The 26111-nt window shown below is 40.8% G+C and overlaps 1 long non-coding RNA gene across 1 annotated transcript in view; it reads left to right on the top strand.

Annotated features, from left to right (window-relative positions):
- Nucleotides 1–415: 415 nt before the first annotated feature.
- Nucleotides 416–26111, top strand: part of LOC114808239 — a 43609-nt gene continuing 17913 nt past the window's right edge. Inside the window, exon 1 of the long non-coding RNA XR_003756085.2 lies at nt 416–508. This is a non-coding gene — a long non-coding RNA (uncharacterized LOC114808239). The remainder of the gene's footprint in view (nt 509–26111) is intronic.

Below are 26111 nucleotides of genomic sequence, written 5' to 3'. Positions count from 1 at the left end.
TTCTTATTGCTTATGGCTAAGATTGCTGAATCAGGTAGCCTTTTAATGTGATGGTTGTTGCACATACAACAACTGCAGCCCAAATTCAAAGTTGGCTCAGAACAACACATTTTAGACCTTGTTCAGAAGAGGTGGAGTTTTTGTTCCGAACAAAAAGGGAAATGAAAAAATGTACAGCAGGAACATCAGCAAAAGTAAGAACAGATTGGTTCTGAAAATTGTTTTTGTCAGGACTATCCTAGACAATCAGAGTTCAGTTTGTCGCAATTCGCGAATCAGCAACATCATCACTACTCTGCTTGTTTTATGTTCCAGAAATTGAGGTCGTTGAGCTGTGGGAGTAGGGCTGAAAGCTAAGACTGGACCATTAACTTTGTCTTTTGTATGTTTTTGCTTCTCATTATACCAGATTCTCATGTGAGTCATTTTCCAGACTATTATCCTGTATCAGTTCATGGAGGAGAGGAAATACAATGGAGAGAAACGTGCACACACACTGAGCAAGGAGGTAAGAGAAAAAAGAAGCCCAGGTGGGTGTCTTCTAACCTGGTGCAGATCTATGGCCAGGAATAAACGTTTTCAGTTACCTGGTCATTGCCAGTGACCAAAAAGCCCTGCTGAAAGCCAGCTGGAGTTGAAGCAAGACATGCTTTATCATTTGCAATAGGCTCTCAGCTCTGACCCATTCAGCACTCATCCTAGGGGCTCTCTGAGACAGGTGCCAAAGAGGTTCTGAGCTAGTCAGAAATTCACCTATCCACCAACCTACCTGGAGAAAAGTGCATTGCTAGATCCGGAGGTGGGGAGTTTCAGAGAGAAACCTCTCCTTTTTCCAGCCCCACCAATTTCCACCATTAGTATCATTATTGTCATGGTAATTTGGGGAGCTTACTGAGTGCTGGAGCAATCAGGGTGAACACAGTCCCTGTTGGTCATGGGGCCTGCAGTCCAAGTAAGAGGGAGAACAGGTATTGAATACCCATTTTACAATCAATCAACTGCATTTATTCATTCATTCAATCGTATTTATTCATTTATTCATTCATTCATCCATCCATTCAATAGTATTTATTGAGTGCTTACTATGTGCAGAGCACTGTACTAAGCACTGGGAATGAACAATTTGGCAACAGATAGAGACAATCCCTGCCCAACAACGGGCTCACAGACTAAACGGGGGAGACAGACAACAAAACCAAACCAGTAGTCATCAAGATAAATAGAATCATAGATATATACACATCATTAACAAAATAGAATAATAAATAATATATACAAATATGCACAAGTGCTGTGGGGAGGAGAAGGGGGAAGAGCAGAGGGAGGAAAAAGGTGGAATGGGGAGGGGAGGAGGAGCAGAGGGAAAGGGGGGGCTCAGTCTGGGAAGGCCTCCGGGAGGAGGTGAGCTCTCAGCACTTACTGTGTCTAGAGAACCATACTAAGATCTTGGGAGAGTACAATATAACAGAGTTGGTAGACACATTTCCTGCTCACAACAAGCTTACAGTTTAGAGGGGGAGGCAGGCATTAATATAAATAAATAAATTAAGGACTTTTTTAATGCTATTTGTTAAGTGCTTATTATGTGCCAGGCACCATAATAAGTGCTGGGGTAGTTATAAGCTAATCAGGTTGGACACAGTCCATGTCCCATACAGGGCTCACAAGTCTTATCCCCATTTTACAGATGAGGTAACTGAGGCATTGAAAAGTTAACTGACTTGACCAAGGTCACATAGCAGAAGAGTGGTGGAGTCAGGATTAGAACTCACATCCTTCTTGCTCCCTGGCCCGTTCCTTATCCACTAGGCCATGATGCTTCCCTAGAAGTACATAAGTGCAGTGGACCTGAGGGAGGGGTGAATAAAGGGTGCAAATCCTAATGCAAAGGCAATGCAAAAGGAAGCAGGAGAAGAAGAAATGAGGGCTTAGTTGAGGGCTTGGAGCAGATGTTTTTAATAAGGCTTTGGAAGTGGGGGGAGTGAATGTCTGTCAGATCTGAAGAGGGAGGGAGTTCCAGGCCAAAGACCGGACACGGGCAAGGGGTCAGTGGTGAGATAGATGAAATCGAGGTTCAGTCAGTAAGTTGGCATTAGAGAAGTGAAATGTGAAGGCAGGGTTGTAGTAGGAAATCAGGGAAGTAAGATAGGAGAGACAAAATGATTGAGTGCTTTAAAGCCTATGGTAAGGAGTTTCTGTTTGATGCAGAGGTGGATGGGCAACCACCGGAGGTTCTTGAAGAGTGGGGATATGTGGACTGAAAAGTTTTGCAAAAAAAAAATGATCTGGACAACAGGGTGAAGTTTGGACTGGAGTGGGGAGAGACAGGAGGCAGGGAGGTCAGCACAGAGGCTGATGCAGTAATCCTACAGTAAACTCATTGTGGGCAGGGAAATTGTCTACTAATTCTGCGATATTATACTTTCCCAAGCACTTAGTAGAGTGCAGTGCACACAGTAAGGGCTCAAAAAATGCAACTGATTGGTTAATAAAGGTGGGATAGGATAAGTGCTTGGATTGACGTGATAGCAGTTTGGATGGAAAGACAAGGGTGGAGTTTAGTGATGTTGTGAAGGTCGAGCTGACAGGAGTTGGTGACATTGAATATGTGGGTTGAATGAGAGAGATAAGTCATGGATAATGCCAAGGTTAGGGGCTTGTGAGACAGGGAGTATGATGGTGCTGTCTACAGTGATAGGAAAGTCGGGGGAGGAAGGTTTGGGTGGGAATATGTGGAGTTCTGTTTTGGACATGTTAAATTTAAGGTGTCGGTAGGACATCCAAGTAGAGATGTCCTGAAGGCAGGAGGAAACATGAGACTACAGAGAAGGAGAGAGATCAGGGCTGGAGATGGAGATTTGGGAATCATCCACATAGAGATGGTAGTTGCATCGATAGGTGCAAATGAGTTCTCCAATGGAGTGGGTTTAGATGGAGAATAGAAGGGAAGGAAACAGGAATACACATCGCAAGGCACTTTCACTGAGCATGATATGTGATGATATTAGTATACTGAAATAGGTACTCTGTGAAGAGCTGAGATTAGATAAGCACAAAAGGGATGAACAGAAGAAACTCCTTAAAGACAATGTGAAGCAAAATTTCATACAATGTGGCATGGCAGCTGGCAGTTGAATGCATAAGAACACAGGTCATCTTGTTGTGCAATAATCAAAAAGGGTGTAATTGTCTTGGAGCAGAAGCTACGGGAGCTCAAGAAGCAGAAGTAAAACCAACATCGAGCACTATGGGCCACAAATTCAATAAAGCAGCAAGGGATCATCTTTACAGGCACAAAACCCAGATAGGTAACAGGCATGCATTGGGCTTGTCCACATCTGCTTGGGAGAATATAATAATATTAAAAGACATAGTCCCTGTTTTCAAGGAACTTACAATCTAAAACACAAAGGCACATAGAAGTTAAGTGAGTTCCCCAGGGTCACACAACAGACAAGTGGCAGAGCCAGGATTAGAACTCAGGTCCTTCTGACTACCAGGCCCGTGCTCTAGTCACTAGTCCATGCTGTCATGTGTAATTGACAGATGATAAAATAGGGACATATTTCAATTTCCTGTCATTTGGGAACTGCTAATGAAATGAGAGGGGTAGAACTGGAATGAATTGGCATAAGTGGAAAAAACGAATTTTGAAAGTTTTAAATTGCTAGAAAAAATTAAATTCAGAGGTTCTCATTTGTGAATTCTACAATTAACTGTAGGTAGAAAAATGAGTTGACAGCTTTTGGCAAACTCTGGCTAAATTGGGATAGGTGGGAATCTGCAGAGGGAACAATATCATTTTTCATCCATCAATTCACTGAGTTGGGATTGTTTGCTGTCAACTTCCCATCCATTCTGACATGAAGGTTGTGCAATAGAAAGACCCAAAAAGAGGACCTAGAACTCCTGATTCTTAGTACTTCTTTCATCTCTTAGTCCACAATGATGCGTAACTAAAGTTCATCAACTATGCAGGGAGATATCTGAGCTACTTCAGATATTTAACATAAATACTTGCTAACCATTATCATGTAAAACAATCCCTCTTTCTTAAGTGGCGAAGCACATTTTGTTGCTGCAATGTGCTCATCTATCCTTTTTTCCCCCAAATTAAAATGCTATTCCTTTTCTAATGAATAATGGAGAAAGTTATAAACAATGAAAGTGAGCCACCTAAAAAAGGGCAAGCCCAGAGAAAAAAATAACATACACGTAAAAGTTTCGAAGTGTTGAAGTTTCAGTGTAATGGGTTTCATTCTTTCACCTGTCAAAAAGCAGTGGGGGCTCAGCTTTGAAAAGGACATGATACTGCACAGAGGCATTCTCTTAGAGAGATTTGTTAAATATTTAACAGCATATGAAACCTGTGGCTGTAGTGGGGATTCAAGCAGTGAGATTAATGTGAGGTGAAGGTACAATATGTTTTAGGATAGATTATTCAATAGTGAAAAATTACATTTGAATTCCTATCAGGAAATTAATCTTACAGCTCTAAATTTACAGTTCAGAAGTCAATAGGTATGGATGTTTTGTTGAACAATATAGTTGTTCTTTGCATTTTTAGTTTCAACCTTATGCTTCTATTTAATTTCATATTCTAAATATAATATATTGATAGGGTATGTGGCCCAATATGAGCTGGCCAAACCACTCCTCAAACCATCACCTCCTCCTTTTTTTTATGGTATTTGTTAAGCACTTACTCTGTGCCAGGCACTGTACTATGCACTGCGGTAGGTACAAGTTCATCAGGTCTCTATTCTTCCTGGGGCTCACAGTCTTAATCCCCATTTTACAGATGAGATCACTGAGGAATAGAGAAGTTAAGTGACTTACCTAAGGTCACACACAGCAGGCAACTGGCAGAGTCAGAATTAAAACCCAGGATCCCTTACTCCCAAACCCATGCTCTTTCCACTAGGCAAGGCTGCTTCTCAGTTTATGGTTATTGTCAACCTTATCTCAAAGTTGGAAGCCCTCCCACAATTAAACTACATTGACTGCATTAATTAATTAATTCATTCAATAATATTTATTGAGCGCTTACTATGTGCAGAGCACTGTACTAAGCGCTTGGAATATACAATTCGGCAACAGATAGAGACAATCCCTAACCACTGACGGGCTTACAGTCTAATCGGGGGAGATAGATGGACAAAACCATGACAACTTAATCGGAATAATTAGAATCAAGGGGATGTACACCTCATTAACAAAATAAATAGGGTAATAAAAATATATACAAATGAGCACAGTGCTGAGGGGAGGGGAAGGGAGGGGGGAGGAGCAGAGGGAAAGGGTGGAAAAGGGGGCTTAGCTGAGGGGAGATGAAGGTGGGGCAGAGAGGGAGCAGAGGGAGCAGAGGGAAAAGGGGAAGTTCAGTCTGGGAAGGCCTCTTGGAGGAGGTGAGCTCTCAACAAAGTTAATACTTTGTATTAACAAAGTGAGAGGAGAGGAAAAATGGGGCGAGAGGAAATGGAAAAAGATATCAGCCGCTCTTTTCCTTGTCTTCTTGTGGGCATCAGGTGTCCAAAGAAGGGGAGGAGAGTGCTTGGATTATCTGAGTGAAGCAACATGCCCCTGGACTGAGTTGAGCTAGCCAGAGGGAATCTGATGAGATGGGGGTAGGTCCAGCCATCCATCCTGGACCTGGATCATTCCTACTTTGGAAGACTCCTAAGAGTTGTGGTATTTGTTGAGCACTTACTCTGTGTCAAGCACTGTACTTAGTGCTGGGTTAGATACAAGATAATCTAGTCAGACCCAGTCCTTATCCCACATAATGCTCACAGTCTAAGAGAGAGAACAGGTGTTGAATATCCATTTTACAGATGAGGAAACTGAGGCACAGAGAGGGTAGGTGACTTGCCCAAGGTCACACAGCAGGCAAGTGGCAGAGCCGTTATTAGAATCAGGGTCCCCTGATTTCCAGGCCCCTCCTCATTCCACTAGGCCATGTTGCTGCCTTCTTGGGAGGATAGTTGGTTTCTTGGATTAATTTTAGGATTCAGTTTGGCATAAGGGAACACCTCAGATTTATGTTTGATCTGATGACTGCCCCCCTCCCCCATATTATCCTTAGATTGCCCTATAATGGACTCAATCTCTCAGTTGGCTTTAGATCTCTTCATCTTTCCATGGGATCCTTGGGAAGAGGGATAACCTCATAGTTGGCAAAACCCAACCTTGCCACCCTGGATCAGGGCCAAAATGCCCTACAGTACAATGAAGCCAGTCCGATTTTATGAAAGTGATCCTCCTATTTGGCAAATTCCCCAAAGATTGATCATTTTAGACATGGCTTTACAAAACTATTCCCTTTCTCAGATCTATTAAGGCTCAATTTTGGTGTTGGTAGCAAAGAGAGGGGCAGAACAGGGAGAGGAGAGAAGATAGTGTCCTGCCCGAACATATCTTGGAAATTAACGGGGAAGCAGGAGAAAATGGTATTTTCTGCTTTCCCTCCCATCTGTTTGCACTTTATTATCTGCTTACTTCTATCCCCTCACTCTGCTCCCTACAAGAGAAAGAGGTCTGTGTTTTCATGGAGACTGGAGAGGAAAATAATATTTTCTGCTTTCCCTCCCACTTGGTTGCAGTTTATTATCAGATTTCAAAAGGTACTGAAACTCTTCCTGGCTAGTAAGGGGAGAAAATCCTAGTATCGTCCAATCAATTAATTGTTTGAGGTATCTATCAAGCACTTACTGAGTGCAGAGCACTGTACTAAGTGCTTGGGAGAATATAATACAATAGAGTTGGTAGACATGATCTCTGCCCACAAGTAGTCTACAATCTAGTGGGGGAGAAATACATTAAAATGATTACAGATAGGGAAGAAGCAAGAATATAATGATACCTACTCAAGTACTGCAGGGGTGGAGGTTGGGTGAATATCAAAATGCTTAAGGGGTACAGACCCAAGTGTATACGTAACACAGAAGGGAGGGAGATTAAGGGGGGGGAAATGTGAGGTTAATCAGTGAAGGCTTCCTCTAGGAGATGTGATTTTAGTAGGGCATTGAAGGTGATGAGTGGGCCGGTGTGTCGGATAGGAAAGGAGAGGAAATTTCAGGCCAGAAGGTAGACAAGAGCAAAGGGTTGACAGCAAGAGAGAGAAGAGTGAGATACAATAAATAGGTTGGAGTTAGTGGAATGAATTGCTCCTCTACCTATTGCTCTTGTTCATATTTATCATTATCTTTGTCTGATATCGTTTTTATGTTTCTCTTGCTTCATCTTTCCTTACATGTCTGTCAGAAACCTCTTCCCCCAATTTATCATTAGATTGTGAGTCCTGTGGGGGCCAGGGACTGTGTCTAATTCTAAGAGGCATATTTTTACCAGCGTTTCCCAGTGCTTTGCACACAGTAGGTGCTTAATAAATGCTATTACTATTATAATGACATATAATCATATCAAAAGGTAGATATACACCCCATAAAAATATAGTGCATCATCCCTACCCACAAAAAAGTCTAAAAAGTATAGAAAAAATGTAAACCTTTCATTAGTTTAACCAAAAATAGGCTCCAAGAGTGAGTCTGATTGTGTGAGCTTTCCAGGGAGTTTGGGGATGATTTGGAAGGGTTATTTGAAGCATCCTTGGCTGGAGTCTTCTCAGAAGTGTCAGCTGTTTTTCTGGACTTTTGGAATCAAAGGGGTCTTTCTCTCTGAATCAACCACCAACTAGGTCATGTAATGAAGTCAGGAGGCACAGCGAAAAATTGCAGGAGAGGAAAAGGAAGAAGAGGTGGTGATTATTAGCTGTGCAGAAATGCAAGTGACAAGATAATGTTGGTATTTGTTAAGCACTTACTATGTGCAGAGCACTGTTTTAAGCGCTGGGGTAGATACAGGGTAATCAAGTTGTCCCATGTGAGGCTCACAGTTAATCCCCATTTTACAGATGAGGTAACTGAGGCACCGAGAAGTTGAGTGACTTGCCCACAGTCACACAGCTGAAAAGGGGCAGAGTTGGAATTCGAACCCATGACCTCTGACTCCGAAGCTCAGGCTCTTTCCACTGAGCCACGCTGCTTCTCTAAGATGACTGACCTGATGCAAAGGCAGAGAGAGAAAGTGCAGACAATAACAAAAACATGTCATTTTTAATCAAATGTTTGTTCAAGGATTCTTCTTTCTGTTGTGACAATTTAATACCATTATTTAACATGTATTGAACCCAAGGGGCAGGCTAAGAAACAGAGGAATTTTGCGAATGCAAGCAGTGTTAGATAAGTTATTACAGATATGTTATTAATAGAAGTGACAGACCATTCATTGTTAATGAACCCTCTACTGGAGCTGCTGAAGATCACCCACCTTCCCAGGGTGTGTCTGATACTTTAAGACAAGCAAACAAGCAGGTGGGTAAAGGGGTGAAACAGCTGTAGAGTGATGCTGAGTATCTGCTTTGTGAAATCCCCTTGGACCCAGGCCAGCTGAGTCTGAAGGAGAACATGGGGAAAAGTCAGAAAATGGAGTGGGGTGGCAGATATGGGGGAGGAAGGAGTGTGAGGAGAGGGACCTAGCATCAACTGGAGAAACAGCGTGGTCTAGTGGAAAGAGCATGGGCCTGGTGATCAGAGAACTGTCTAATACTGGCTCCACCACTTGACTGCTGTGTGACCTTGGATAAGTCACTTCACTGTGCCTCAGTTTCCTCAACTGTAAAATGGGCATTCAATACCTTTTCTCCCTTCCTACACTTAGACTGTGAGCCCCCTGTGGGACAGGGACTGTGTCTGACCTGATTATCCTGTATCTATCAATCAATTGATGGTATTTATTGAACACTAAGCATAGAACACTATACTAAGCACTTGGGAGAGTCCAATACAGTAAGTGTTAGCAGAGACATTCCCTGCCCACAAAGAGCTTACAGTCTAGAGGGTGAGGCAGACATTAATGTGAATAAATAATTTATAATATGTAATTAAAATATATATAATATCTATCCTTATATTTAGAACCGTGCTTGACATAGTCAGTTCATTGTGTACAGGGAATGTGTCTATTATATTGTACTCTCCCAAGCTCTTAGTACAGTGCTCTGCATACAGTAAGTGCTCAATCAATACAATTGAATGAATGCTTAACAAATACCACAGTTAGTATTATTATAAGCTGGGACTTGCTGTGGGGATGACACCTTGGCATCATTACAACAAGCAGTTCTGGTTTGGGGCTCCTATTAGGAAAGACCCTGGGCTGGGCTAAGGTTGGAGTGTTCTGTAGAATTGCACTAAGGCTGGAGGAGGTCCTAAGATCTGCCAGCTGCAGCAGCTATGGCCATCTTCCACTAGCCTCTGGTCCTCGAGCAGTCCTTCCAGGTTACAGCAGCCTCCCTAAATCCTCCCTCGAGCCCCCTCCTCCACTAGCACCAAGCTGGCACTGGAATCCGATCAGCCCAGTCCACTAAGGAGTATATGATGGAAATCAGGATGGTGAGGAATGGAGCCTCTGTCTTGGTCTCACTATAATGTGCCATACAGTACTCTCATTCAACAGTCTTTATTAAATGCCTATTGAGTCCTAATAGGAGCTACCCAAAATATCCCTAGTGGGATTGCTGACTGCTGAGAATGATTTTGGCAAACAGACTGAAAAACAATATTGACTGTCTAAATATTGTAATCATAATGCCTAATATCAGATAATTAGGCATCAATTGGGTTATCTATTTGGCCTATAACTAAGTGATGCCAGGTGCTCAGCAAACAGGGGTACAGCTCCTGCAAAACTTGTAAAACAAGGCCCAGGGAAAGGGAAGGATAGGGGAACCAACTAGGAATTCTCTGGAAACTACAGCTCCATCTTCCCTTTCTCTGTGTTGGGCTGCTTGCCTCCTCTTGTCTCAGAAACAGCACCTCCTGGCCCCTCTCCCTAGGACAGACTGAGTCGAGGTCAGAAGGCAAAGTTTCTAAGGGGGAAGGAGGGAATTATAGGAAATAAGGAGATGGAGTAGATGGAGAGAGGAGGGAAGGAAAAGAGTGAGGGGGGATAAAAAGGGAAGTAGAAAGGAGAGTGAAGGGGAGAAGGAAAGTAAAAAGGAGAAAGGGAGAAAGCAGTAGTTGAGAGATGGTAGATAGAGAAGGAGAGAGTACCTCCCTTTTCCCGGGAACCTAGCAACAGGATAAGTGCATAGCTTCAGGTGTACTATTTGAAAAAGGGGGTGGGGAGGGTAGTTCACAGCTATGACATGAGGAGTACAGGGAGGAAGAGGAGAAGGCAGCCAGTGGCTCACTTGTCCTACATCTGGCTTCTGAAAAAGGTGAGTTGCTCTTTTCCTGGCTGGGGAGAAGAGGGAGCTCATGGCTCCAATTTTGGAGCCGGAGCTGCTGCTACCACTGCTGATTAACCAAAAAGGGCAGAGTTCCCTCCCCAGTCCTTCTGAGGGACCAAGTTCTTAGTTTTCTTCCATTGCTCCAAATGTTGTGGCCACCCAATGCACTCCACGCAGGGAGGCTGCTGGACCCTGATGCAGAGCATGGTAGTGTTTGCCTGTATTTATGGACACTGAGATCATTTTACAGCTGTTATGGATATGACCAATTTTAGATTGGTCAATTAATTTACATACAATTGGCAACCTGGATCTTTCTGTCTCTACAGAAGCACAGCAGTCTGGCAGGATTTCAGAGGGAGACTAGGCAAGAGCATGGAGTATAAAACTTGTGGGATTTGTTAAGCACTTAGTATGTTCCAAGCACTGTCCTAACAGCTGGGGTAGTTATAAGATCATCTGGTCCCACATGGGACTCAGTCTAAGGGGGAGGGAGATCTGGTATTGAATCCCCATTTTATAGATGAGGTAACAGAGAAGTTCAGTGACTTACCCAGCATGGCCTAGTGGATAGAATATGGACCTGGAAGTCAGAAGGACCTGTGTTCTAATCTTGATTCTGCCACTTGTCTGCTGTGTGACTTTGGCAAGTCACTTCACTTCTCTGTGCCTCAGTCACCTCACCTATAAAATGAGGACTAAGACACTGAGCCCCATGTGAGACAGGGACTCTGTCCAACCTGACAGCTTTGTATCTAACCCAGGACTTATCTCTAGACTGTAAGCTCATTGTGGGGAGGGAATGTGTCTGTTTATATTGTTATATTGTACTCTCCCAAGCACTTAGTACAGTGCTCTCCATATAGTAAGTGCTCAAATACAGTTCAATAAATGAATGGTTAGTCCAGTGACTGGCACATTGTAAGTGCTTAACATATACCATTTAAAAAAAAACAAACTTGCCCAAGGACAAACAGCAGGTACATGGAGCCAGGGTTAGAATCCAGGTCCTCTGACTCCCAGGCCCATACTCTTTCCACTAGGCCATGCTGCTTCTCCAATAATATATAGTATAATACTGACAACCTGCCTGGAGTACAAATATATTTGAACACCTGAGTGTCACGAACCTTTCCAATTTCTGTTTTGAGAGATGCATCAGCAATCCAATTTCTGATTGCCCGCTAGACTGTAAATTCATTATGGCTAGGGAACATGTCTGTGTTGAATTGTACTCTCCCAAGTGCTTAGTACAGTGCTTTGCACATAGTAAAAGCTCAGTAAATACTATTGATTGATCGCCTTCTACCAGGCTGGCTTGACATTTGCTGCCCTCTGCCTCCTGTCCTCAACTCTGCCCCACTATCTAAGACTATACTTTGTTTTTAAAAATATTTCTTCTATTCACTCAATTTCCCATTTTGTCATTCATTATTATAACGTGGTGTTATAAAAGCTGGAGATAAGTGACTCAATTTACATTCTCCTAAACAGGATACTACCTCAACAAGACCTTCAGCTGAATTGTGCCTAGTAATTAGTTGAATTTAAGATTTTTCAAAGAGCATTTTACAAACCCTTACAGATGCAAGCACAATTTGAAACATATTATTGGTCATACTGTATGCTTAAATATTTTGGCAAAGAAAATCTGTGTGCATATGTTCTCCAAAAGAAAATCCATATAAGTGGAAGTTAGCGAACAGCAATTTCAGGAAAATTACACATAGCTAGAACAGTTCCATTGGTGCCAACAAAATAATCTGTTGCTTTTCACCCAGGAAGATAAGAAAAATAAGATTAATAAGAAATGTTCCTATTTGTGGTGTGTGTGCATATGTGTGCAATATGGCATGTAATTTCTTGACCTTTTCTTTGGCAACACTAATTGAAACAATTTACACACTATGACTATGACATGTTTTATATTATTTCTAATAAGTAATCTAACCAGCTAAAACTATTTGTTCTCTCAGTGTGGGGAGAAAATAAGGGTTACTGAAATTGCTGTAGGGATTTTTTCTATCTAAAATCTATACAACCTTTGGAATTAGAATTTTGTTTCCTACAAGGCAGAGTGGGCTAGAGGAGAGAGTACTGGTACTGGGTACCCTGGGTTGAAACCAGTTTTTTTTTTTAAATGGTATTTGTCAAACACTATGGGCCAGGCACTGTACTAAATACTGGGATAGATACAAGCAAATCATCACCATGGGCCTCACAGTCTTAATCTCCATTTTACAGATAAGGAGACTGAGGCTCAGAGAAAAGTAATTTGCCCAAGATCACACAGCAGGGAAGTGGCATAGCTGTTATTAGGACCCAGTTCATCTTGAATTTTGATTAACCTCACAAGTTTTGCATCAACCTTTTTCCTCTTTGATCTATTAAATGCTAGTCCCACTCCCTCCAAAGTATGAAACCTCAATCCTTGTCTCTGCCTACACCCTTTCTCTAATCACTATCTTGTCTCATCATTTTTTATTCAATAACTCCAATATGATGACCTTCACTGCTACTGTCACTTCCACCACCAATCAATTGCATTTATTGAGCACTTATTATATGCAGAGCACTGTACTAAATGCTCAGGAGAGTACAGCAGAATTAGCAGACACTTTTCCTGCCCATAATGAGTTTACAGTCCAAAAGGGAAGGCAGACATTAATATGAATAAATAAGTCATTTATAATATACAATTTAAAGATATGGTGTTCCCTTGTTCCCTTCTGAATCTGTCAGTTACTATCTGCTGGGGCTTTAAATCAAATGGGGGTCAGGTCAAGGTGTGCTGTGAAGAGAGTGGATGGTTGTGGCAGCAGTGGTGAAGTTTACAGTGTAGAGGAGGGAGGACAAATTCCTATAAATGTATAAAAACAAAAATCTACTCAAGTATAGTCATAACTAATTCTACCAGTAAAGATATATGTGAATTGAGAGAGTGATTAAAAAATCATTAAGGGTTAGTCTGAGAAGGCATCATGAAGGATTGAGTCCAGCAGATTTTTGAAGGCGAGAAGAGGGGCATGGTTTTGTGAACAGGAATGAGGAATATGATTCAGGTGAGTTCACTGGCATGTGTTCTGCATTGTGGAATTGGAACAAATTCCCCAAATGGCTAACAACTCAGTGATGTTGGAGAGTATGCACAAGTAAGAGCTGGCTTGGGTGGAGAAACCTTCATAGAATATAAAAATCTTTCTGTCTGTCTTTTTCTCCGTAATTGAAGAGCTGCTAAGAAAATTGAATACAGCAGGCATTTATGTATAAGTTTCAGGATGAGTTTCACCACTTGTCATTGATTAAGTGAAAAGAATGGAAAGTAGAATCTATTACACTTTGGGGGAAGAAAAAGTGGCAAACCAGACCCTCACACCTTGTTGCTCAAAAAAGAATGCTGAGTGAAGTTAGCAAATATTTTGGAATTAGTGCATTATGATCATAATTCAATCCTATGAGAACCCTTATAAGATTCTGCTAACGGATTCCAGTTAAAGTGTGAGTGCATTATTTATTACCCATGAGTGCCTATGTAATGTGCTGTCATTGGAGTGGTTCTATTTTGGCAGTGCCAGTAAAGCAGAGCAGTTCTAATCAGAGCAGGTACAACATCAGGTGTTTATTCATTTATTTTATACCTGCCTGCCACATACATTTTTACACACCCAGGCAAATTTTCTAGTCACCCAAGATAAGTGGCCAATTTATCATTTCCATGGCTGGTCTGAGTCATCTATTTGTTACAGATATATAATACTGACCAAAAAGACCATAAAATAAAACCACAAATAAGAAGACTGGTAAATGGGGTAACAGGTATTAACAGAAAGACCAGTCATCTAAGAGTACTAGATTTGTAGATTATGACTTGGTTTCTTGAACCACACCTAAATCACAGATTTGGGGGGTGGGGGGGAGAAAAAAAAACTTTAGCTATATGACTTTGGTAAAAAGATCACCAGCCTAGAAGTTGGGAGATCTGTCTTCCCATGGTAGCTCCACTTGTGAGTTATCTTGTGCTGCTATATCCCGGGTAACACTCAATTGGTTCCGTGCAAAGATCATTAAACAAAAGAGCATGACATGAAGGATAATTTCTTATCAGAAATGATGTAAGGTGCATCACTTAAACTGTAAGCCCCATACGGGACAGGGACTGTGTCCAACCAGATTAATCTGTATCTACCACAATGTCAGACACATGGTGCTTAGCAAATATCACTAAAAAAAAAAAGTGCTTTCCTAAGATCCAGAAAATGGACCAAAACAATATAAATGTACAGTCAGTTCTAGTAGGGCATAAATTTTCATGACATGATTCAGTTATAACATGAGAAGTATTAGGGAATGTTCTACCCAAAATATAAGTTTACACATTGGCCCAAGTAGATTCAAGGTAGGAAGAAATGATTGGATGCCTGCAAAGGACATTGGCTAAGGGTTGAAGTTGCTATGTTTCCCAGCCTTAAATGTATAGTACTTTGTGTTTCTTTGTGTTTAGCAACTTCACATTATATAATAGAGAAAAATAATGAGTGGCAAGGATGTAAAGCATCCTGTTAGTAATGGACATAATGAGAATTTGTAGCAAAGAATGTGAGTCATGGTGATTTCTTCAAACCACCTCCCCGCATTGAATCACCCTAGTGAGTTACCCTAGTGAGGTTTTCTCAAACACACAGTTCAAGAAGACAACTACCGCATAATGGCTGAAATGACTGTTGAAAACACTGATTTGAAAAAATCAAAAAAATGGTTACATGATCAAATAACATGAGCACGTACCAATAATAAAATACTGTGAATTCATTTTTTAAAATTTTAACATGTAAATACTTAAATTTTTAAAGTGTTGTCTTTCATAACCTATTCAGCAGAAAAGCATCTTGGGCTGACTGTGCTCAACAGAACTGTTGTTTAAGCTAAATAGAATGGCCATTAATATTAATTGAATGGCTTCCATCACTCTATTGGAAGGCAGTCAAAATACTTCAAAGGTTGAGGAGAAAAAGGAGTTTTTTAACCCAAATTCAACCTCGAGAAACAGTGGGCCTAGTGGATAGAGCATGGGCCTGGGAGTAAATAAGACCTGAGTTTAAATCCTGCCTCTGCCACCCGTCTTCTGTGTGACCTCGGGTAAGTCGCTTCACTTCTCTGTGCTTTCGATACCCCATCTGTAAAATGGGGATGAAGACTGTGAGCACCCATGTGGAACATGAACTGTGTCCAACCTGATTGACTTGTATCTATTCTAGAGCTTAATACCATGCATGGCACAGAGTAAGTGCTTATCTGCTGGCATTTTCAATGTAATAGCACTGTTTAAAAAAAGAGCTAAAAGAACAGTGCTGTAATAGTGGGGTGGGAGGTGGCTCTATACTTTTTATAAGATTTCTTTGCCCCACTAATCTTGTCTATGAAATAGAGGACATGGTCTCCTCTGTGCATTACCAAATGAATCCTTGCCAATGTTTGGGGTAGTCTGTATGCAATATCTCCATAAATGACTTAGGATGACTGTAGAAACAGGAATTATCTTGGCTCAAATAAAGGATGGAAAATAATTAAATTTAGTAGAGTTAATATAAAATGTTGATGAGGTAGAACCTTGCTGAAGTTGTTTACTTGTTCACGGTACCGAGATTTTTAATTGTGTTGATTGGAAACTATAAAAGTATGATTATCAAAATGAACCTATTTTCATGCTGCCACACGACAGAAATGCCTGATGAAGTCTATTCAGAATAATTGATGCATTTTCTTTGCATACATAACCCTTGAAAGAAGTTGCTCTGGATAGTTTTGAAGTGAGCTTAAAGAAATTGCAGAAGTATGAGAGAAGAGGGATCATCTGGCAGGATTTTTATTCAGTTTCTTAGGGCTCTAAAAGAAATGCAGGGTGAGTGACAAGAAAGTTCCTGGATAGCCTCATTTTCTCTTTGATATACCAACTGATTATATGGACTGTAAACTGGAGTGCAAAAGGTAACTATTTCCCCAAGTCATGTTGTGGGCACTTGATTTTTGGCAAGTGACAATTATTTGTCTGTCTTAACTGGGTACATATGCAGATGCTGAATTTCAAGCAGTTAAATCAATACACAAGATAACTAGATGCCTTTTCCCATTGTTTTTTATTTCAAGAAAAACATCTTAACTGTCCACATCTAGGTCCAATTCAACTATAAAACTGTTGAGGAAGTGGTGGTGAGATGGCTCAATTATCTTGACCATGGACTCTAAAGAGCTGTTGGTGATGGCTAGGGAAGAATAGCTTTTGAAATATCTTCCTTTCAATCGTCTTCTTCTAGCCTGGATGGTCACTTTTCTTAATCCCTCCCTTTGTGGTTAACTGCTAATATCAACTGGGAGGTGGTATTGTAAAGCAGTCTAGTGGAAAGAGCATGAGCCTTGGAGTTAGAGGATTTAGGTTCTAATCCTGGCTCTGCCAATTGCTTGCTGTGTGACCTTGGACAAGTCACTTGACTTCTTTTTGCCTCAGTTTCCTCAACTGTAAAATGGGAGTTCAATACCTCTTCTCCTTGGACTGTGAGCCCCATGTGGGGACAGGGACTGTCTCTGAACTAATTGACCAGTACCTACCTCAGTGTTTAGAACAGTGATTGACACATAGTAATTGCTTAACAAATGCCATTAAAAAAAATGCAGGTTAGTGTATGGATTCATGGGTTCTAGTTTCAATTCTGCCCCTGGCCTCAGGCAAGTCACTCAGTTTCCTCATCTAGAAAATGGAGATGATATCTGCCTCTGCCTTCATCACAGGGATGTTGTGAAGATAAAATGAGATATATGGTGGAGAAAGTGCTCTGGAAAAATGAAATGCTATGTAAATTCAGGATATCATAATAGCAGTTGTGGAACAGTTTCCATTATATCATCATTTAGGAATTCTATTTTAGTATGTTCCTAACACAAAGGTTTAGCTTTTAGCCATGTGTAATGGCAGAACCTAAATGTCCTACTTTTACTGATACATTAAGATCATAACCATTATTTATCTGGGAGACCCGAGACCTTTAGAGTTGCCACAGAGTTCAGCCCTACTGACAGAAATCTGGAGTTGACTACCCCTCCTCTTTCACAAGGTTTCATTATAACTAACAGTGGCAAGAATTGGGAGAAGGAGGTCACTGGGGGTGTGACAGGTAGAGACAAACCCTCTTTCAATAAGTTGCTTTTAAAGAGCCTGATTTGTCACTGAGATGAACTTTTTTTGTTTACACTGTCCATTTTTGAGGGTTTAAAGAGTCCTTGTCGGAAAACCTCATCTCAATTTATTTTTAATCTATGCTGTCCAGCAGTAAAGCCTGGATGATTTAATGATTTGCAAAATGTTGGGCCTGATTACCAGGTATAAGCCTTTTATCATAATTTATTTGCAAGACAAATATGTGTGATTATGTGCTTTAGGGTAACACCCTGAAGACACTGCACATCATTTACTGTGAAGGCTTTAATGACAAAATTAGTCTGTTTTCTTTGGGGTGTCTGTTTCTCAAATTGTAGACAATGGATGTTTGTGTGAGGATTGGGGAGAGGAAGAACATCTTTTAAATTCAGGTTCATAGCACAGAAAGATCAGCATATGATCTACAGTGCATAATGTGGGGCATGTGAAATTCTAAGGAGAATAATTTCACTTGCAATGGAAGGGGAGTGTAAAGTATCATACGTCATGTCTCCTTAGGCTTGTATTTTAACAGGTTCTCCTCACTTACGGGCAGTAGTTCCCAAACACAGCCAAAGTGGCAACATAGAGCTGTTCAATATTGTCAAAGTGGCCACCAATAAAATCAGTGGTATTTATTGAGCACTTACTATGTGCAGAGCACTGCACTAATCACTTGGGAGTACAATACAACAGAATTAGTAGATATGTTCCCTGCCTATAATGAGCTTACAGTCTACAAGACAAGGAAATAAAATAAAAACCCCACTAAATTCTAAATGTTCTAGTTTCAGCCATTTTATTCAGTTTCCTTTTGCTTGGATATTTTCTACTTAAAACAATTTATCAGGTGCTCATCAAAACATTTTAACGTAATGATTTTAATATACTGTAAAGCTGGACGGGTCCTACAGGGCTGGCTTCACTTATTTGGCCGATCTGAGACAACAAGAAATTTGCCTCGCTCCCCCAATCACTTTTCTGTTTGATGTCATTACATTATCCTCTAGACTAGTGCATCATAATATATGGTATCCTATGAAGGTCTAGTCAAACCCCTGAAACTAGAGCATTTCTTTGCCTGGGAGTGGGGAGAAATCTCTGACCAGCCTTTTTATTCCTTTATTGCATCCTCCTTGCCAAGGAACCACTTTCTACTCAAACTGAACACTTTCAGATTTTTGACCGTGCTCACCACCACAAATACACAGTATCTTTGCATAATTCTAAATTGCTCCCCTTTTTCATTTAGGCTAAACAACTCTGATTTCTTCTGCCATATTCATTATGACTTTTTTCATTGAGAACAAATAAAACCCAAAAATTAAAACTGAAAAATAAAGAATAGTTCAAATTCCATGTCAAACACCTTGCTGTTTCTGAGCAGATAATATGATTAGAGCAACCCATTTTGTGTTTTATTTATGAAGTCTTCAACAGGCTGTAATCATCTTGGCTTGCTTCACTTATTGATCTTCTGACAGCTTTCTCTTTGATATGTCTTCTATTGTCACCATAAGGACTTTCTATTGTCACCATATGATGACTAAATCACTTGAACAGGCCAGACCAATTTTGCATTAGCTCCTATTCAAAGTCAGCTCTGGGAAGGGAGATAGAGGACTGAGAGTTGGAAGAAACAAAAGAAAAATCAAGGAATAAGAATTTTAAGGCAAAAAAGAGATTTTATCAAGTGAATAACTAGAGCAAAATATCACCCATATGTTTGATAAATCTATTTCATTTCTAAGATAGTTTCTGTGTTTTTCTAAATATACGTAGCCCAACTTTATTTGAACTCCGGAATCGAGAGGAAGCAGAAACCAATGTAGGTGCCCTGCGATGATGCTGGGCCAGAACTATACCACCCTCAGGAATGTGATCCCTTTCCCCTTTGTATTAAAATTTTATGATTAATATGCATGCAATTATTTAATTTGTTTTGGGAAGGGAAATATCTGTATCAAACTGCTCTGAAAAAACTCATCTTGGTGTTCTTTTTAAGACAATCTTATGTATACTGTACATCCTTTTCTTATGATTGTTTTTAGTTTGGAGACTTTAGCATTTGAATAATAATTTCTACTAAGGCACATATAAGTAAAAGGCAAGTCCTTAAATTCCAATAAATAACTATTTTTTCATAAATATATCTAATGTGATCTGCAGTATGTGAGAAAATACCATAAAAATGTACAGCCCCCATTTGACAAGAAGCTGGCTTGTTACAGTAATTTATGTCATTTTGGGTATCCATAACTGTATTAGGTTGCTAATTATGTTTCAAATTTACTAGAAGTTTGAAGCTTGTTTAAACAGTGGCTCCCTTATAAATATACAACTGCATAAACTACCAATCCACAAGGACGAAAATGACATGCTTGCCTTAAGCATGGATAAACATGAGAAACTTCAACTTGCTTGACCAATTCAAGAAAGAACTGTATTAACTTTTGGAATTTTTTGTCATCTGTATGTAGGAGACTTTTGCTACATAGTTCAAGTGAACCTGTCATTAGAAGCACTGTGGCCTGGTGGAAAGAGCATGGGCTTGGGAGTCAGAGGACCTGAGGTCTAATTGAGGCTCTGCCTGCTGTGGGACTTTGGGCAAGCCATTTAGATTTTCTGTGCCTCAGTTGCCTCAGAAGTAAAATGAAGATTAAGACTGCGAGTCCAATGTGGGACATGGATTGTGTTCAACCTGATTATTACCCCAGCATTTAGTATAGTGACTGGCACATTGTAAAGGCTTGAATACTATTTTTTTTAAAAAAACCCACCATATGTATATGCAGCATTTGCATATACCCTAACTCTTTAGTAGCAGGAATGCCACACTTGAGAATGGCTTATAAAACAAGAAAAAATAAAGGAGGGTCTGATGTTAAGATCTGAGAGATTTTCTCTTTTTTTTTTTTTGTATTTGCTGTGTGTTAAATGCTGTTCTAAGCCCTGGGGTAGATGAAAGTTAATCAGCTGGGACACAGTCAAATACGAGGGAGAACAGCATGGCTTAGTGGAAAGACCGTGGGTTTTGGAGTCAGAGGATGTGGGTTCTAATCCTGACTCTGCCACTTAGCTGTGTGACTTTGGGCAAGTCACTTAACTTCTCTGTGCCTCCGTGACCTCATCTGTAAAATGGGGATTAAGACTGTGATCCCCATGTGGGACAACCTCATTACCTTGTATCTCCCACAGTGCTTAGAACAGTGCTTGGCACATAGTAAGCACTTAAATACCATCATTATTATTATTAGCAGTTATTGAATCCCCATTTTACAGTTGAGGAAACTGAGGCACAGAGAAGTTAAATGCCTTGCCCAAGGTCACCCAGCAGGGAAGTGGCAGAGCCAGGATTAGAACCTAGGTCCTCTGCCTCCCAGGCCCGTGCTTTATCCACTAGACCATGCTGATTCCCTCCTCTGTTCTACAACCAGAGTTTGCACCCACTATTCCTGAAAGTACCATAGATTGTAAGTTCCTGGAGGGTAAGGATCTTGGCTTTACTTATAGGCTCCCGAACCCCTAGTACAGAGCTCTCCACACAGTAGATATTCAATAAATATTGGTGATGTTGATGATGCTTGACATATCTCAGTGTATGCTGTTTTGCCACAGGGAAGCCATGTAAGACTAAGTGGATGGCTCAGTCCCACCGGAAAATCAACTCAAGCACATGTCCCACTGATGGTAGGATATGACATTTCTCACCGTAAAGAATGATAAAAATGTGTGAGCCTCAATCCTGAAACTTTAGGACCAAGAACCTGGCAAAAGAGTTGATATAGTTTAATGGTATGTGCACCTCCTCAGGCCTGCCAGCTGATTAAGTGTGTTTCTGCTGGAGTATGGAATCCAAGCATAAAGGTGGACAAGAGTGCAGTACACCGTGAACTGCATATGAAGGGGGGATTTTTATGTGCAAGATCCATTTATGGCCAAAATAACCACAGCATAATGCTGATGCCGGGCCAGTGCCACGATCCAACAGATGAACATGATAATAGCTTCTGAAATCTGCTGCCCACATTAGCGATTTTTAGAAGATTCCTACTGGAACTGTCCACCTCAAAATACCTTACTTGGTTCTTTGGTCATAAATCTTCACCACTGAGAGCATAGCTCCGGCAGACAGAATTGGACTAGAACCCAGGTTTTCTGATTCTGTGAGCACTGCTCTTTGCACTGATCCAACGGCACTGTTCACCCTAAATAAAGTCCTATGGAAATAGACAACCAAATACTGATCTCTCTCTTGTTTGGAGAATAAGTAGTATCCCAGTTCATTGCTTCCAATAGGTGCTCAGTAAATGCTGTTACTCATATTATTAACTTTTGGTAAGGTCCTCGGAATCTGAACAGCTGTATTTAGCAATGCCCATTTACTCCAACAGGACAAGAGCCTAGAAAATGTCCTAGATCGTGGAAGATGTGACACCTTTTGTTCAAGCTCACCCTCATGAATGGAGCCCCATTATCAGTGATGTTGTCTTTGAATATGAAGGATAGCTATTTATACTCAGGCACCTAAGGTAAATGGATGCCAATTTTCATTTTCTTCATGGATGCTAATGAATGAGAGAGGCTTTCAGAGAGGACTGGAATTAGGGTTTGGGATGGCCCACATTACCCAAGACAGGGATGTTGAGGGCTTCTATGTTTTCCAAATACTTGGGCAAATATTATTGAAAAAACATTATAATCCATTTTATAGCTACCTTCATCATTCAAATTTGCATAGTGACATTTTTTTCCCATAAAATGTTTGCTCATCGATTCAAAAAACTATTCTGCCAAAATTAATGTTTGGAGGATGAATTTTCATCAATAAATATCATAAATAAAGAATAGAATAAATTACACAATTTCAGAGGTGGAAAAGTATTAACCTGTAACAAGCAGAAAAGAATTCTGAAGAAACAGCCTGTGCATAATGATGAAATGTTCCTTATTCAATCTCTAACAAAAACTGAATGCTGGTGAATACAATTCATATTGAGAATGGTGATGATAATGTTTTTGTTAAGTGCTATGTACCAAGCACTGTTCCAAGCACTGAGGTAAATACATGATCATCAGGTTCCAAATGGGGTCCACAATATAAGTAGAACAGCTATTGAATCCCCATTTTGCAGGTGAAGGAACTGAGGCACAGAGAAGTTAAGGGACTTGCCTAAGGTCACACATCAGGCAAGTGGCAGGGCTGGGATTAGAACCCAGTTCCTCTGACTCCCTAGCCAGTGCTCTCCCCACTAGGCCACCCTGCTCGTCTATTCAGTTTGTTCTAATGGAGTAAATCTTTGAAATAAAACAGGAATTTTTTTTAATGGTATTTAAGGGCTTACTATGTGCCCGGCATGGTAATAAGCACTGGGGTAGATAGAAGGGTTGACCCAGTCCATGTCCCACATGGAGTTCACAGACTTAGTCCTCATTTTAGAGATGAGGTAACTGAGGCACAGGGAAGTTAAATGACTTGCCCAAAGTCACACAACAGACAGGTTGTGGATCAGGAGTTAGACCCCAGGTCCTCTGACTGCCAGACCCATGCTCTTTCCAATGGGCCATGCTGTTACCCACTTATTTCAAAAGACAACCTCAACTGTTCCTGGCTAGTGCCATCACACTAATCCAACTGTATGGACAGAGATCTTTTTGTTTAGCAAATTTCCCAAAGTTGATTATTTTAGAGGCAGCTTTACAAAGAGACTATTCCCTTTCTCAACTCTACAAAGCCTCGATTTTTGGTGCTGCTAGCAGCAAAAAGCAGGGTCGGGGAAGAAAGCAGGGTTTGATTCCCTCCACCTCAGGGGTGCCTCTCCAGAGAACACTCATTTATTAGTAGTAATCATGGAAACAAGGTGTACACATTTTTCCCCAATTTTCCCAGAGCTGGAAGTCTAGATTTCAGACTGCTTGCTGCCCTCACCCAACCCTGTACCCAGTGAAGATGAAACCTGCAGTGGTAGACACCCAGACTGACGTTTGCCAGGTGAGCCTTGGGAAACCTCCCTGGAGACCACCCACTACCCCTTATTTTTCTGGAACTGGAAGCCTGTGTCCTGAGCAAGGATGAGTCAGACTCACCCTGCTGCCATGAGAAACAGGTTGCAGTGGGGGACGAGTACGATATAGGTAAGACTGGGAATAAGAATCTGGTATGTGTGTTTGAGGGAGAGAGCTTGCCTGGTGATCTGGGGGGACACTATGAGAGTGGACATGAGAAAAGAGAGTGGAATAAGCATGAAATAAACATACCCATCACCTCTCCCTTCTTCCACCACACCTTCTCCATTGTTCAACTGAAGAGTGTTGTGTGTTACATGCAGATTTTCCCACCAATGCCATCTTGTCTAGGTTGGGTGAGTACACATCAGGCAGATTTCAGATCCTTTCACAGGGACCCAGTCAGAGAAAGGGGCAAAAGTGGAATTTTTTTTCTTAATGGTATTTGTTAAATACTATGTGCCAGGCACTGTACTAAGCACTGGGTTAGAGACAAGATAATTTCAGGTTGGACAAAGTCCCTGTCCTATATGGGGCTCACAGTCTTAAACCTCATTTTACAGATGAGGTAACTGAGGCACAGAAAAGTTGTGACTTGCCTAAGGTCATACAGCAGACAAGTGATGAAGCCAGGATTGAAAACCCAGGTCCTCTGACTCCCAGGCCTATGCTCTTTCCACTAGGCCAGGCTGCTTCTCATGTGGACTGCAAATCATTGTTTTAATTGGAGGAATCTGAACAGCAAAAGTTTCCCAGAAGCATTTCATTGGCAAACTGTAAATCTAACCTGTGCCTTTCTGCCTCTTCTTTCCTCCCCTACTTAGCCTAAACAATGCAGATCTTCAATTTCTTCCTATTGTAATTTGAGGTCCTCTTTTTTGATTAGTTGCTTCTTTTCCTTTTCTCTGGCAATTGACAGTGTCCTCTTAGCACCTTCCCAAATATGGCACATTTCCTAGTTATTTTAAACTTCTTGGGGGTATGAATTGTGCCTTTTCCATGTACGGTACTCTTCCAAGCCAGTGGTCTGTGCCAAGTAGGCCCTCAATCAATACTATTGATTGATTGAGAGGATGTGTGATAAATTCTGAATCCTATTTCACTTACTAAGGAAAGGTTTCTCGGAAGTTAGAGAAGCAGCGTGGCTCAATGGAAAGAGCACGGGCTTTGGAATCAGAGGTCATGGGTTCGAATCCCAGCTAGGCCACTTAGCTGTGTGACTGTGGGCGAGTCACTTCACTTCTCTGCGCCTCAGTTCCCTCATCTGTAAAATGGGGATGAAGACTGTGAGCCCCACGTGGGACAACCTGATTACCCTGTGTCTACCCCAGCGCTTAGAACGGTGCTCGGCACATAGTAAGCGCTTAACAAATACCGACATCATCATCATCAAGTGGTGAGCTGCAATGTGAAAACTTAGAAAGTAAGAGAGACAGCTTGGTTGACTTGAGGAAGAAGACCCTTCTAGACATAAGGAATACGTAGGAGAAGTTGCCAGGTTAGAGACTGGAGATGCAAAGGAGTGTTTAGCTTAATCTTCGAGCAATCGATGTCTGTCTCTCACAATTAGAAATACTTATTGTTTTTGCCCATTTGTGGACAAACAAAAAATAGTATTGTTTATATTAGGCCATAAAGAAAACAATTATAACTTCGATCTGATCCAGACAGTTTATTTTTGTCCCATTACTATTTCTCTCTTCACTGTGGATGTGGAGGAGGTTATAAATTCCTGGAAGGGCAGGGAATGTTTCTATCTGTTTATGAAATGTGAAATGTCAAGATCAAATTTAGAGTGTAACAAACGTAAGCAACTATTTCAGTTTGAGAAAGCAAGAAAAAGGAAAGAGAGGAGAAAGCCCCTGAGATTTTTGCTTAGCTGAAGCATAAACCCCTAAGTTAACTCTCTAATTAAAGTGTTTCAAGCAATTAAATCAGACTGAAATATGATTCAAATTGTTATTCTGAGTGAATCACAATAACTCTTGAAACATGTTTTCCCCCCTTTCCTCCATAAACAAGTTCAGAGGGTCTAGTTAATCTACAGTTAGCAAACAGATGGCATTTGTGAGATGCATAATAGCAATCAAAAAATAACATGTATATTGTTGTCATAAATATGCAAGAGTAACACTTAATCTTGAATTTTCTGCTGTCAGTGCTTTACTAGATATAAATTAATCTGTTATTATTCCAGAATGGTCCCAGAATGTCTGGATGTGGAATACTAAATAGAAGCTTCCATTGCTTGAGTGAAGTTTCAATTCCCTAGGTACTCTTCTCTGTTTAGAATGTTCTGGGTCAGGATTTAAATCTCAAATCCTGGTAGTGCCTCTTGAGCTCACCTTCCTTTATTGAAATCCATTGTAAAGTATCTGTCTATAGTCAGTGAATTTTCATAAAGAATAAATGTAGGGAGTTTACTGTCTGACTGAAAATTCAGTCAAACATAAAGCTCTGATTAGACCCTTAGCAAAGGTACAAAAGGAAGAAAAATAACCAACTTGTTTCTGCTCTTAGTTTGCTCCAAAAGCCTGTGAGGATGTTGTAACTCAAATTCAGGCAATTTTCAATTTCACCCAGTTTTCCTATAACACAGGGGTTGCATTCTTTTCTTCCTTCTCT

The sequence above is a fragment of the Ornithorhynchus anatinus genome, chromosome X5 (genome assembly GCF_004115215.2).
Source record: "Ornithorhynchus anatinus isolate Pmale09 chromosome X5, mOrnAna1.pri.v4, whole genome shotgun sequence".
NCBI classification, from domain to species: domain Eukaryota; kingdom Metazoa; phylum Chordata; class Mammalia; order Monotremata; family Ornithorhynchidae; genus Ornithorhynchus; species Ornithorhynchus anatinus.
This window is presented reverse-complemented; position numbering and strand designations above follow the sequence as displayed.